We start from the raw sequence: 12526 nt of genomic DNA, 5'->3' as shown, positions 1-12526 counted from the left end.
AGCCCATAAATCCATATGGACATCTTATTTAATTTCAAAACCATAATTAAATAAGAGAAATAATGAATTTCTGAATAAACATAATTCTGCAAATGAATTTATTACATATGTAATAAGTTTTCCTCAAAAGCTAATTTAACTAAAATTACATCATTAGACTCAATCAAGTTGCACTAGCATGTTTTTCATGCTTAGGCAATGGAAGGGGTTTAGTAAGAGGATCAGCGAAATTCTCATCCGTATGAACTTTGCACATCTTGACATCTCCTCTGCCAACGATCTTTCGAATGAGGTGATATTTCCTCTCAACATGTTTGGATTTTAAGTGTGACCTTGGCTCCTTTGATGAGTAATGGTGCCATTGTTGTCACAATGCAACTCAATTCCTTTCCAAGCACTTGGTACAATGTCCAACTCAGTTAGGAATTTCTTTATTCAAAAAGCCTCATTTGCTGCTTCAGTGTGCGACAATGCTTTGCTTCGAACTCTTTCAGCTCATTGCACCTCCATTAAGACAAAAGATGTACCCAGATTGGGATTTGAAATCATCTCTGTCTATTTGGAAACTCGCATCCGTATAGCCTTTGAAAACCAACTCATCTTCGCCGCGATATACTAGAAATATTCCTTTAGTACGTCCTTTTCAAGTACTTAAAGATGTTCTTGGCAGCTGTCCAGTGTGCTTCACCTGGATTTGCCTGAAATCTACTACACATGCTTAAAGAATATGTAACATCCGGCCTTGTACAAATCATGCTATACATTATCGACCTTACTGCCGAAGCATAAGGTACAATAGCCATATGTCTCATCTCGTCTAGCGTAATCGGACACTGAGATTTACTGAGCGTAATGCCATGAGACATGGGGAGAAATTCTCTCTTTGAGTTTGTCATTTAGAACCTGTCAAGAATTTTATCAATATAAGTCTCTTGACTCAGTCCAATAATCCTTCGAGGCTTGTCTCGATGGATTTTGATTCCCAAAATGTACTCGACGTCACCCAAGTCCTTCATAGAGAAACAATTCTTCAACCATTCCATGACTGACTCAAGCATTGATATGTCATTCCCCATGAATAGTATGTCATCAACATACAAGACTAAGAAAATCGAGCTACTCCTACTAAACTTCTTGTATACACAAGGTTCCTTTTCCCTTTTGAGAAAACCAAACTATTTGATCGCCTCATCAAAACAAAGATTTCAACTCCTTAGCTTGATGCTTGCTTCAATCCATAAATGGAATTCTGAAGTTTGCATACCTTTCTGGATTTTTTGGATCTTCAAAACCCTCAGGTTGTGTCATATACACTTCCTCTGTCAAGAACCCATTCAAGAAGGCGGTTTTGACATCCATCTGCCAGATTTCATAGTTGAAAAATGCAGCAATCGCTAGAAGAATCCAAATGGACTTAAGCAAAGCTACTGGGGAAAAGGTTTCATCATAGTCAATACCATGAATTTTTCTGTATCCTTTTGCAACCAATCTTGCTTAGTAAATATAGGCATTTCCATCCTTAGCTATTTTAATCTTGTAGACCCACTTGCATCCAATGGGTTTTACCCCATCAAGCAAGTTAACAAAGGTCCACACAGTATTTTCAGACATTGATTCCATTTCGGACTTCATAGCCACAAGCCATTTGTCTGAGTTGGGGCTCGTCAAAGCTTTCTTGTAGGTTGTGGGTTCTTCATTCTCCAATAAGAAGATTTCAAAATCCTCAGTTATCAAAACCTCAGAAACTGTTTGTTTCTGATTCTGACAGACCTACGTGGGATAGGAGCAACAATAGAAGTATTCTCTTCAACTCTTTGAAGACTTTCGCAAGAATTAGATTCAAGTGGGGCGATAAGAGTCTCGCTAGTTGAATTAGGTTGCTCCGACACAAGATTTGTCGTATTAGTCGACTCATGCGCCCTCGCCTCTCATGTGGTGTTATCCACATCCATTTGTTACTCGTCTTGAAATTCTTCGAGAACCACTTTACTCCCACTTGACTTTGTAGAAAGAAATTCTCTTTCTAGAAAAAGATCGACCATCGCAAGCAACAAACACTTTGTTATCTTCGCGATTGTAGAAGTAATACCTTTTTGTCTCTTTGGGATAACCCACAAAGAAACATTTGTCTGATTCAAGGCCTAGTTTATCGCCTTGTAAACATTTTACATAGGCTTCACATCCTCAAATCTTGAGATAAAACAACTTTGGAACTTTTCCAGTCCATAACTCATATGGAGTCTTCTCAACTGTTGTGGTTGGGCTTATGCTCAGTATGTTCGCAGCTGTTTCTAATGCATATCCTTAGAACTATAAGCGTAAATTAGTAAAGCTCATCATGGATCGAACCATATCAAGTAAAGAACGATTCCTTCTCTCTGAAACACCATTCAACTACGGCTTTCCTGGAGGAGTTAACTGTGAAATAATTCCACAATTACCCAGATGTTCATCAAATTCTAGGGTCAAATATTCACCACCACGATCGGATCGCAATGCTTTAATTGTTTTCCCAAGTTAGTTTTGTACTTCATTTTGGAATTCCTTGAACTTTTCAAAGGATTCCAACTTTTCTTCATTAAATACATATATCTATCCCTACTTAAATCATCAGTAGAAGTAATGAAGTAGTTAAAACAACCTCTAGCCCTTGAACCCATTGTTCCACACACATCTGTATGTATGAGGCCAAAAAGGTCACTAGCTCTTTCACCCTTTCCAGTAAAAGGTGACCTGGTCATTTTACCTAACAAGCATGACTCATAGTTCTCAAATGAATTTAGGAGTCCATTAACAAGGGGTAAAACTAGGTCGTCATCTAATTCTCCCTTGGTCAAACTAAATTTATAAACACTTAACAAACCTTATACAAGTACGTGGTAAGTCAAGGGTCGAACCCAAAGGAATGAATAGGAACTAAGCTATAGTCTAATGTTAAGCTAAATCGAAGAATATCAATGGTTGAGTTTGGTAACTAGAATAACAAGAATCAAGATAAATCAAAGAATTCAATCAATATGCTAAACACTAGGGATATAGGATCCACATTATTCAAGCTCAACAATTATTCTAATTGATAGATCACTCAATTGATTCAAACATTGTAAGGGACAAACAATAGTTGCAATCAAAGGAATTCAAAGGTTTTCTCATATAAACCAAGCTAGGGTTCACTATGAATGGCTAACAAGGAAAATCACAATCAAATTCAATCAATTAAAACAATTCTCAAATCAAGGGTTCATGTCATTGAAATTTGCAATGCAATCTAGATTAATCTTACAAGTTGATCACTCCTAATCTAATTAATCACATGCACAACTATGTCAACCAATTTAATTGCAACAATTCAATAAATCAATGATCACCAACTAGCAAAAATCATCAATCAAGCATGCTTCCTCTTCTCCCTAGCAACTACTCTACTCACTAATCATGGTGAAATTGAAAGACAAAACAAATTCAATCACAAACATATTCATTTCAAGCTAAATCAAAAGGAAATACAATCAATCAACAAATTGTCAAAACTAAATCAAAATCTAAACCAAACATACAAGCATAAAAGAAAATTGCAATAGAAGTAAATTCAAATGAAAGAAATCTCACAAACTTTCATTGATATGATATGAAGAAGAAATCCAAACTTGATTGAAGAAGCAATATTGAATTACAAATCAAATCTAAGAATTACAATCTCTACTTTCTCTCTAACTTCTCTCTAGTTTCTCTCTCTAAAAACTAAGCAAATGAAATATTATCTAAAAGTTAGCCTTCAAAAGGATTTACAAGAGTATTTATAGACAAAGAAGAAAAATTGATCGGTCGCGCCCTCTCCAAGAAGATCCAGCGGGCGCGCAGAAATGGGCACGGAACCCATAACTAACTCCGCGGGCAATCTGGGCAAGACCCGCGCCCGCGGCAAAGTCACCCGCGCCCGCGGCTAAGGGCGCGGAAGGTGCCCTGTTCCAGGTGAGGAAATAGGGGTCGCGGTCTCTCTATTCTGGAGCGGTCTCTCTAGATTCTCCGCGCCCGCGGCCAGGGCGCGGAGAGTTCCTACCAAAAATCACCAACTTGATGCATTTTACCCGCGTCTGCGACCCTCAGGACTCGCGCCCGCGGCTATGAAAAGATGCAGAGCGCCCTCTCCAAGCCCTCTCCAAGAAGCTTGAATCTCCTTTGCTTAGCTCTTTTTTCTCCTCTTGATTCCTTTGTGAAGCTAAGTCCTTCAACACCTACAAAAGAAACCAAAGAGAGAAAATAGAAGAGAAAAAGAGCCATATAAAAGAGAAACATGAAGAAAACCACAATAAGGAAAGTAAATCACGAAGAAAGAAGAAATAGAGAAACTAAAGGAGAAATGGCCAAAATGATAAAAGAAAAGCATGAAAAATAAGGTGAAAATATCCTAAAACATTACCCTATGAGTGCCATAAATGACACTCATCATCCATCCTTTTGTAATTTTTGGATGCGCGATTGGTTTATATGACCTAACCTACAATGCCATAAATAGGTTTGGTTTTTTATCTGTTTTGCGCTTTTTCTGATCTATGTTGTAAACATGAGTTGTATAACCAAAGACATACAAGCCATTAATCAATTTTGCGTTAGCATATAACATATTCTCTTTAGAAATAAAATAACTCCTGTCTCTTATTTCAAAAGAAAAACCTTCAGTATCTAAAATAGGAACTGAAATAATGTTCCTGGTAATAATAGGGACATAATAACAGTTATTAAGCACCAAAATAAAACCAGATGGAAGTCTCAAATGATAGTTTCCAAGAGCAAGTGCAGCAACTTTTGCTCCATTTCCTACTCAAAGTGTGACTTACCCTTTAGCTAACTTCCTACACTTTGTCAAGCCCTGCATGCTATTAACAATGTGAGCACCACAACCAGTATTGAATACCCAATTATTAGAAGAGGTAAGATTGATTTCAACAACAAAAACATTAGGTAACTCCTTACCTTCCGTTTTCACTGGTGTGTAATGGGGACACCCTAGCGTGTGGCAAGGATACCTACCGCAATAGAAGCATTGGCTTCCCTCCTTCTTCAAGTACTCCTCTGTATGGTTGATCAAAAGGTTAACTATTGTCACTGTCGAGCCTTCATTATCATGAATAAGCTTGACTAGATCAAATCCAACATGGAGTAAGAACAGAATAGTGTCATGAGCAAAGTCATCATCAAATGGTCTCTCTAAGATATACATCCGATTGAATGAATCAATTAGTTCCTTCACATGGTCTCTTACTCACTGACTAGGAATGAGTTTCTTAGCCATTATCTTACAATGAATATTGTAAGTCTCATACCTTACATTGTTAGTCCAAGATTAGTACATTAGAGGGATCGAGTTAACTATCTCTCTAACATTCTCATCGTTGATGCCTCCACTTCCTAATGCCCTAATGCCACCTTGACATATGGCACGAAGACAATTGTGTAGATTGGTCAACTCATAGTCCTTGAACCTTCTATTCCAACAAGTTAGAATAGATGCCAATATGAGTTCCTTGATTTTCTTTGCATCCGAAACATCTTTCGAATGTCTATCAGAAGTGAAACCAACTGTGAATCTGCTCTCAATGAGAACATAGAGTCGAGCCTTAAGTTTGTGGCTCCTAAGAACATTTCTTATCTCTTCTTCCCAATCCCTGAAGTTTCTGAGGTTAAGCCTTGCTTTTAGTTTGGTTGGCAAATTAGTGTTGTCTTCAAAGCTATTCATCTACAAAATCAAAACGAGGCAAAGTTCAATAATTATGTTTAATAAAATTTAAAGCACATTTAGTCTATTTATATAGGCAACTTTAAAGCATTTTATTCAATATTAATTGATCCCAATTAAATTAAATGATTCCAAGACACTTTATTTGTGCAAAAATTGACCGGACTTTGGCCCTACCATCAACCATTACATTTTCAAGGTGAGTAAACTCTCTACTGATTACTACTCTTGTAACTCTTGGTTGAATAATTAATCATCACATGTTTAATTATTACCCTTTGCTTCAAGGTTCTAAACTCTATAGGTAACCTTGTTGAGTATAACCAATTAAAATTGAAAAACTTGATTTACCCCAACTCTCCCAAGATATAAAATGACACCCAGCTTTGGCATGACCTATCATAAATATTGAAGGTTTATTGGGTTTTTAATTGGAAAAACAACCTCAATATTACCGAGACCTAGATTTATTATGTTGTGATTATTTAGTGAATTCTAGCACATCATCACAAACATCAATAATATCTAACATGCATAATCTACTAATGCATAAATTAAAACATGACATAGTATGGCCTCTTAATCCTAAAAACTAATAAAGTAAAACTCCCACTTAAACCTTCATAGATCTCATCCATCTAGCTCATTTGGGCCTTCACTCCATTGACTTCATGGATTAACTGCAACCCTGTAATACTATTCTATTCTATCTACTACTTAAATAAAATAAAATAAATTGCAAAAATACTTAGCGGTACGTAGACCATATTTAGATTACAAAAAAAATAAATGATGCGCAAATCGTATTTAGAATCTATGGGCCATACTAGTCTATATATAGCAATAAATAACATCACATATTATAAATGTCATATAATAAATCACTCATCATACTTTCTTAAACTACAGCATTTAATGTTCACAATTAAGGAAACATGGCTCTAAATATCTCATATTTTAATTAAATTACTGCATATCATGTATTATTCATATATTCTATCTTAGGAATGGGATATAATCAAATCTTACTTTAATTATGGAAGATACATCATATTTATTTCCCATGATTATCCTAACTAATTTAAGACATTATATTCTAATTGCTAATCACATAATATTAAATCAATTATTATCCTAAAATAATTATGGAATAATCTCATTATATAATCAATTATAATCCATATAGAATCTTTTGCTCAATAATTATCCTAACTTAACAAAATTAACAACTTTAATTTTGATAATATCTTTTAAAATCAAAACTTATCCCTTTTTTTAATTTTAAAACCTGATTTTATCAAAAATAAAATAATTTTTGCGTCAGCCACCGTGGTGTGCCCAGCCAAAGCCAGCCACGGTGGCCGTACACCTTACGGTGTATGCTACCGCAGGCAGCGACGTGCAGCAGCAGCATACGCAATTGTTGCGTGGCGTTGCTGTTAATGCCCCTGCTTTCCGACCTGCTGCCTCGTCCCACCCCTCCCTCTGGACCACCTGCAGCGGCAGCCGCTGTGGCTGCGCCACCTTGTCGCGCCGCGCATAAAACCCCTTTTCTATTTCAATTAAATCAAAATAATTTCTTTTGTTAAAATTAAATTAATTTTATATGGTCCAATTAATTTCAAAATTAAATCTTATTAAATCTTGAAATTAGGGTCCTTCATGAAATTAATCCCCAATTCAATTTAACTCTTAAATTAAATAATTTGATCATGAAAAATTCATAATTTAACATGAAATCAAATACATTAAAATCATAAATCACATAGGTTATCGAATTAAATCAAAACCAAAACACAAAATCACAATTTGGGGTTTAGGGTTTTTGAAAAATTCGAATTAGGGTTTGGGGGGGTTCAAATTTTCGAACACATTGGGCCAAAATTCGGATCTTTTAAGACTAATTTTTGAGTAAATTAAACAACTTTAATAATTCTATATGTTAAATCACATTTAAAATAATAATTGACTCATAATTAAATTATTCTCCCTCCTAATTGGATTAAAATTGTGGACTTTTAAAGAATTATTATTCAATATATGTACATGCATAGGAAAACTGATACCAATGTAGGGATTTAGATACTCTAAGTGAAATTTCATGAATCATATTCATAAGTATCTAATAACCAAGATCAATGCACAACACATAAAGAATAATTAATTATACCTTTGAAGCTTGATTCCACGTATGATCGAGCAAGAACAAGGGAGACAAAGAACCTCAGGTGTGATTCCTCTACTTGGTCCACGAGCATGGATTAAACCTCCACTAATTCTAGTTAGTTGCAATTGAACCCTTCAATTGACCTTCTACGGAGAAGAGAAAGCAACAAACCAACCACGAACCACCAAATAAACCACCACGGAGGGCCGGCCATACGAACAAGGGGAGGAGAGAGAGAGGATTAGGGTTTTGGGACTTGGTTGCTTGAATTACAATTAACTGACTTGTCAATTGTTATGTCAATTTGAGTCATGGATCTTATTTATAAATCCCCTCTCTAAATAAGAGTCCATGTCTAATTAGTAATCCTTGATATATCTAGTAATTATTATCTCAATAATTAGTGATCCTTGATATATCTAGTAATTATTATCTCAATTATTATCTAAATAAGAGTCTAAAAGAACGAACTTATTATCTCAATAATTAGTGATCCTTGATATATCTAGTAATTACACTTATCGAAGACATAACTCCTTTAATAATGACTAATAATAATGTAGGTGAATATATTCGATAAAACACATAAAAAAATTTAAAAATTTGGAAAAATAAATAATTGTTCAAAGCCTGTTGGGTTGACCCTAATCCAAAACTTTTGGCTAGGGTTAAACATTTCTTAACCCGTAACTTGAAATGACCCGATCCAAAATGACTCCTAATCTGACCCTGATTGACAGGCCTACACAATATAAAATTATATTAGGTTATAATGTATATTATTTTAATTGATAGGAATATGTTATAAATGGATGTTTTACGTTTTGAACTACTTCCTTTGCTCCAAAAAATATTATGATATAAAAAATAAATTTATATGAAAATTATTGAGAAATATAATCTGATCTAATATTTTTATGAATGAAATTATAATTCAATTTGTACATATGAAATATTGTTATTTTATTGATAATTATCTCTAAAATCGCAATTTTATCTTAACATGCAATCCAAACTTGATTGAAAATAAAATTTTAATCTATATTTATCCTATGAAGCCTATCTAAATCTATCTAACGTGGCACGACACTTGGCGAAAAATTAGAATGTCAAGTGTCGTTGTCTCGTACCCTAACTAAAAGTTTAGCTTTATATATTAGTTACTAGTTTTGTGCCCCGTGCGATGCCGGGTTGTTTATTGTATTTTAAGAAAAAGTTTTAATCTATAAGTCAAAGTTTAAAATATATCATTGATGCAAAATAAGTTAGGAATTGATGTGATTTTGGGACAATTTGCTATCTAATAAGCATGTAATGACTAATATAATGTTGGTGGAAATGTTCGATTTAATACATTAAAAAAAATAGTAAAAAATAAATTAATAAATAAATAAATGTTCAAAGCTCGTTGGGTTGACCAGAACCCAAAACTTTGGTCAAGGGTTGAACATTTTTTGACTCGTAACCTAAAGTGACCCAATCCGAAATGACTCATGATCCGACCCTAATTGACTGGTCTACATAGTAATAAAATTCTATCAATTGTGAAGTATAATATTTTAACCGATTAGTATTATGATATTAAAAAATAATTTTATATGATATTTTTGAAAATTATAATCTAATAATTTTTTTTAATACAGTTATAAATCAGTTTGTACATCTGAAATATTGGTATATAATAAAAAATTAAACTCTAAACTAACAATATTATCCTAAAATTTTTATCCAAATAGAATTCTAAACTAACTTTTATTTATCTTATGAAATATATTTAAATCTATCCAACGTGGCGCGACATTAACGTTAAATTTGGAACGCCAAGTGTCGTTACCTGATGACATGATTTGATTTGTATTATCTTTATAAGGCGTTATGTTTAATTACACTAGTTTAATCTCTTTGACATAAATACACTAATTTACTCAACAATGTTAAAAGTCAATGCTTGTTTCGGTGATAATTTTTAAATACGTAAATCTTAATGATTTTCTTAATTATTACAACAACTAAATACTTTAAAAATAAAATAAAAAAATAAATAAACATATATTCATTTATGAAACATAGATGAAATTGAACATGTAACCGCATAATTAATCTCTTATTTTAAAAAAAAATTGCCGATAGATTTTCAATTGTCATTAACAGACTGACTACATACAATGTTACCAAATATGTTGAGCCCACTACTAGAAAAAAAAAAATACAACCGGTTCAAACCCCCGAATAAAAAGGGGTTTTGAACCGCATGGGCTTTAAAGCGGTTTTGAACCGCATGGGCTTGGGGAGCTTCCCATTGCCAATTTAAATGGCAAACTGTTCAAACCACTTCCCATTTAGAGGTAAACCGCTTTCCATTATGGCTATAAAAATTTTTTAAAAATTGGTTTTTTTTTTTCCGCTTAAATTGATACACAAACAAAACATATGTATAAACATTAATATTTTCATTAGTTAATTGTTGTAATATTATATTTTCATCAAAAAAACAGTATTAAAAAAATTAATAATAAAATTAACTACACTGTTTTTAAAAAAAATCAGTTAGACTTGTTGCTGCTCTCGTTCTCTAGCAGTCACCACCCACGAGCACCACCGATTAAACCACCTGCGCATACAATTAAAATGAGATATGAAATTAAGTAAAAAAATATATAAATCTGAAATTTTAAATCTATGCCAAACACGCACAAACTTTTGAAGAAAAAAAATTCCAGTAATTAAAATCTTAAATTTGAAAGGAAAAAAAATAGATAGGATGAATTATGGCGATCTATCACGGTCTTAGCTTGATTATGTTGCGCTAATTTAAACAATAAATTGAAAAAACAAACAACAATTAACTTAATTTCATATCTTAAATTAAAAGCAACAAAGTGCTTGGTGGTGTTGCGAAATTAGGATGAATTAGATCTAAATTCTTACCTTAATTAAAATTCGATCTAAAAACGTTGGTGGGTGCTCGGTGGTGTTGTTGGTGTTGCTCGGTGGTGCTCGGTGGGGGTGCTCGCTGTGTTGTTGTGGGTGTTGCCGCTCTCGGTGTAGCTATAGTCGGTGATAAGGATATTAGACGGAGAGGAGAGGAGAGGAGAGGAGAGAAGAGGAGAGAGGGAAGGAGATCAGATGGAGAGAGAAGGAGGGTGTGAGAATGGAGAGAGGAGAGAGAAGAGGGCGTATGAAATGAGGGGAGGGAGGAGAGAAGGAGGGCGTGGGAAATGAGGTGAAGGAGGAGAGAGAAGGATAAGGAGGCGTGACAAACATGGACGTGTGAGAATTGCTTGGGTTTTTTTAGCAAATGCAAAGCGGTTTACTGTTTGAACTGCTTTCAATTACATTTTTTGGAGCGGTTCAACCCCAAACCGCTTCCCATTTAATGTCTGATGTTTTTTTTAAGCAGGTTGTTATAGGGATTTCGAACCGGATTTTAATAACCACTTCTCATTTGGGTCTTTCCATTTAGTTCTACCAGTGGTCAAGTCTCTTTGTAAGACGTTGTGAACATTTCTATCCCATGTATCAACTCTTCTTTTAGGGAAAATTAGGACCACGGTAATTTTAGGAGGCTTCCAATCAGATTAACCTCCCCAAATACATCTAGTAAATAGGAAAGAAGTAGCATTGGTGGGAAGGCCCCCATTTTCAATTTTTGTCAAATGAGGAGTCTATTTTCCCACTGACAGGCTAAAGTCATAACATCTAATCAAAAGTATTACCTAAGTCCTCTAACTAATGTGGATAGAGAAGTAAGGTCGAACCACAGGGAAACAAGTCAATTTATTCCTAATTAAATATTATAATCTAAACTATTAAGTAACCAAATTGTTGTGAAATAAAACTAATGAGAATAAAATTAGGGAAGAATAAAAGTAGGGAGATATCAATTAATAAAAGGCCAAGGGTCACAGGCTCTTGTGGGTTCGAAGAACCTCAGGGAAGAATAAAAGTAGGGAGAAATCATCAATACTGTACCCAATAGCCTTTTGTGGATTCGAAGAACCTCTAGAAGTTGGGAAGTTTGTGGGTCATCGAATGCAGTACTAATGATCACAGGGTGCAGTTCCTGCTCATCCAAAAATACATATTTTAAATGGGAAGGAAGAGGTTTAAGTTCAGGTTTCTTTACCTCCGTAGAGTATGATTCTTGAATTAAATTTTGCACCTTACTATTCTCATCAGGGCTAAGTTGGTCATTTGATAGAGCTTGCTCAATTTCATCCACCTACTTGCTCCAAATATCACCGTCACCTGCACCAAGTTCACAACATAGTACTTCCTCTAAAGGATCTCATGAGAGAACCTGAAGTAAGTTGTCATGGCATATAAAATCCAATGACATCAATACTATAACACTTCTCCTCTAACATAGGGCCTTTCATAACTCTTTCTAAATTAAATGTAATATTATCATCACCAATAGAGAGAGTTAATTTTCCATTTTTCACATCAATTACGACCCTTGCAGTAAGAAGGAAGGGCCTTTTTTAAAATAATAGGAATCTCCATATCCTCAGCCATGTCTAAAACAACAAAATCAACAGGGATAAAAAAATTTACCAACCCTAACAAGGACAACCTCTAAAAAACCTAGGGGTATTTAACAGAACGATCTGCCATTTGTA

At 34.4% G+C, this 12526-nt stretch overlaps 1 long non-coding RNA gene across 1 annotated transcript; it reads right to left on the bottom strand.

Moving 5' to 3' along the window:
- Positions 1-10351: 10351 nt before the first annotated feature.
- LOC110726164 lies at positions 10352-11401 on the bottom strand. Its single transcript, XR_002512329.1, has 2 exons — positions 10833-11401; positions 10352-10515 (listed from the first exon to the last, which is right to left on the bottom strand). It is a non-coding gene; the product is annotated as an uncharacterized LOC110726164 (long non-coding RNA).
- Positions 11402-12526: the final 1125 nt, after the last annotated feature.

This window comes from Chenopodium quinoa, unplaced genomic scaffold (genome assembly GCF_001683475.1).
Source record: "Chenopodium quinoa cultivar QQ74 unplaced genomic scaffold, ASM168347v1, whole genome shotgun sequence".
In the NCBI taxonomy this organism is placed as follows: Eukaryota; Viridiplantae; Streptophyta; class Magnoliopsida; order Caryophyllales; family Amaranthaceae; genus Chenopodium; species Chenopodium quinoa.
Note: the sequence above shows the minus strand (reverse complement) of the source record. Positions and strands in the feature narration are given on the sequence as shown.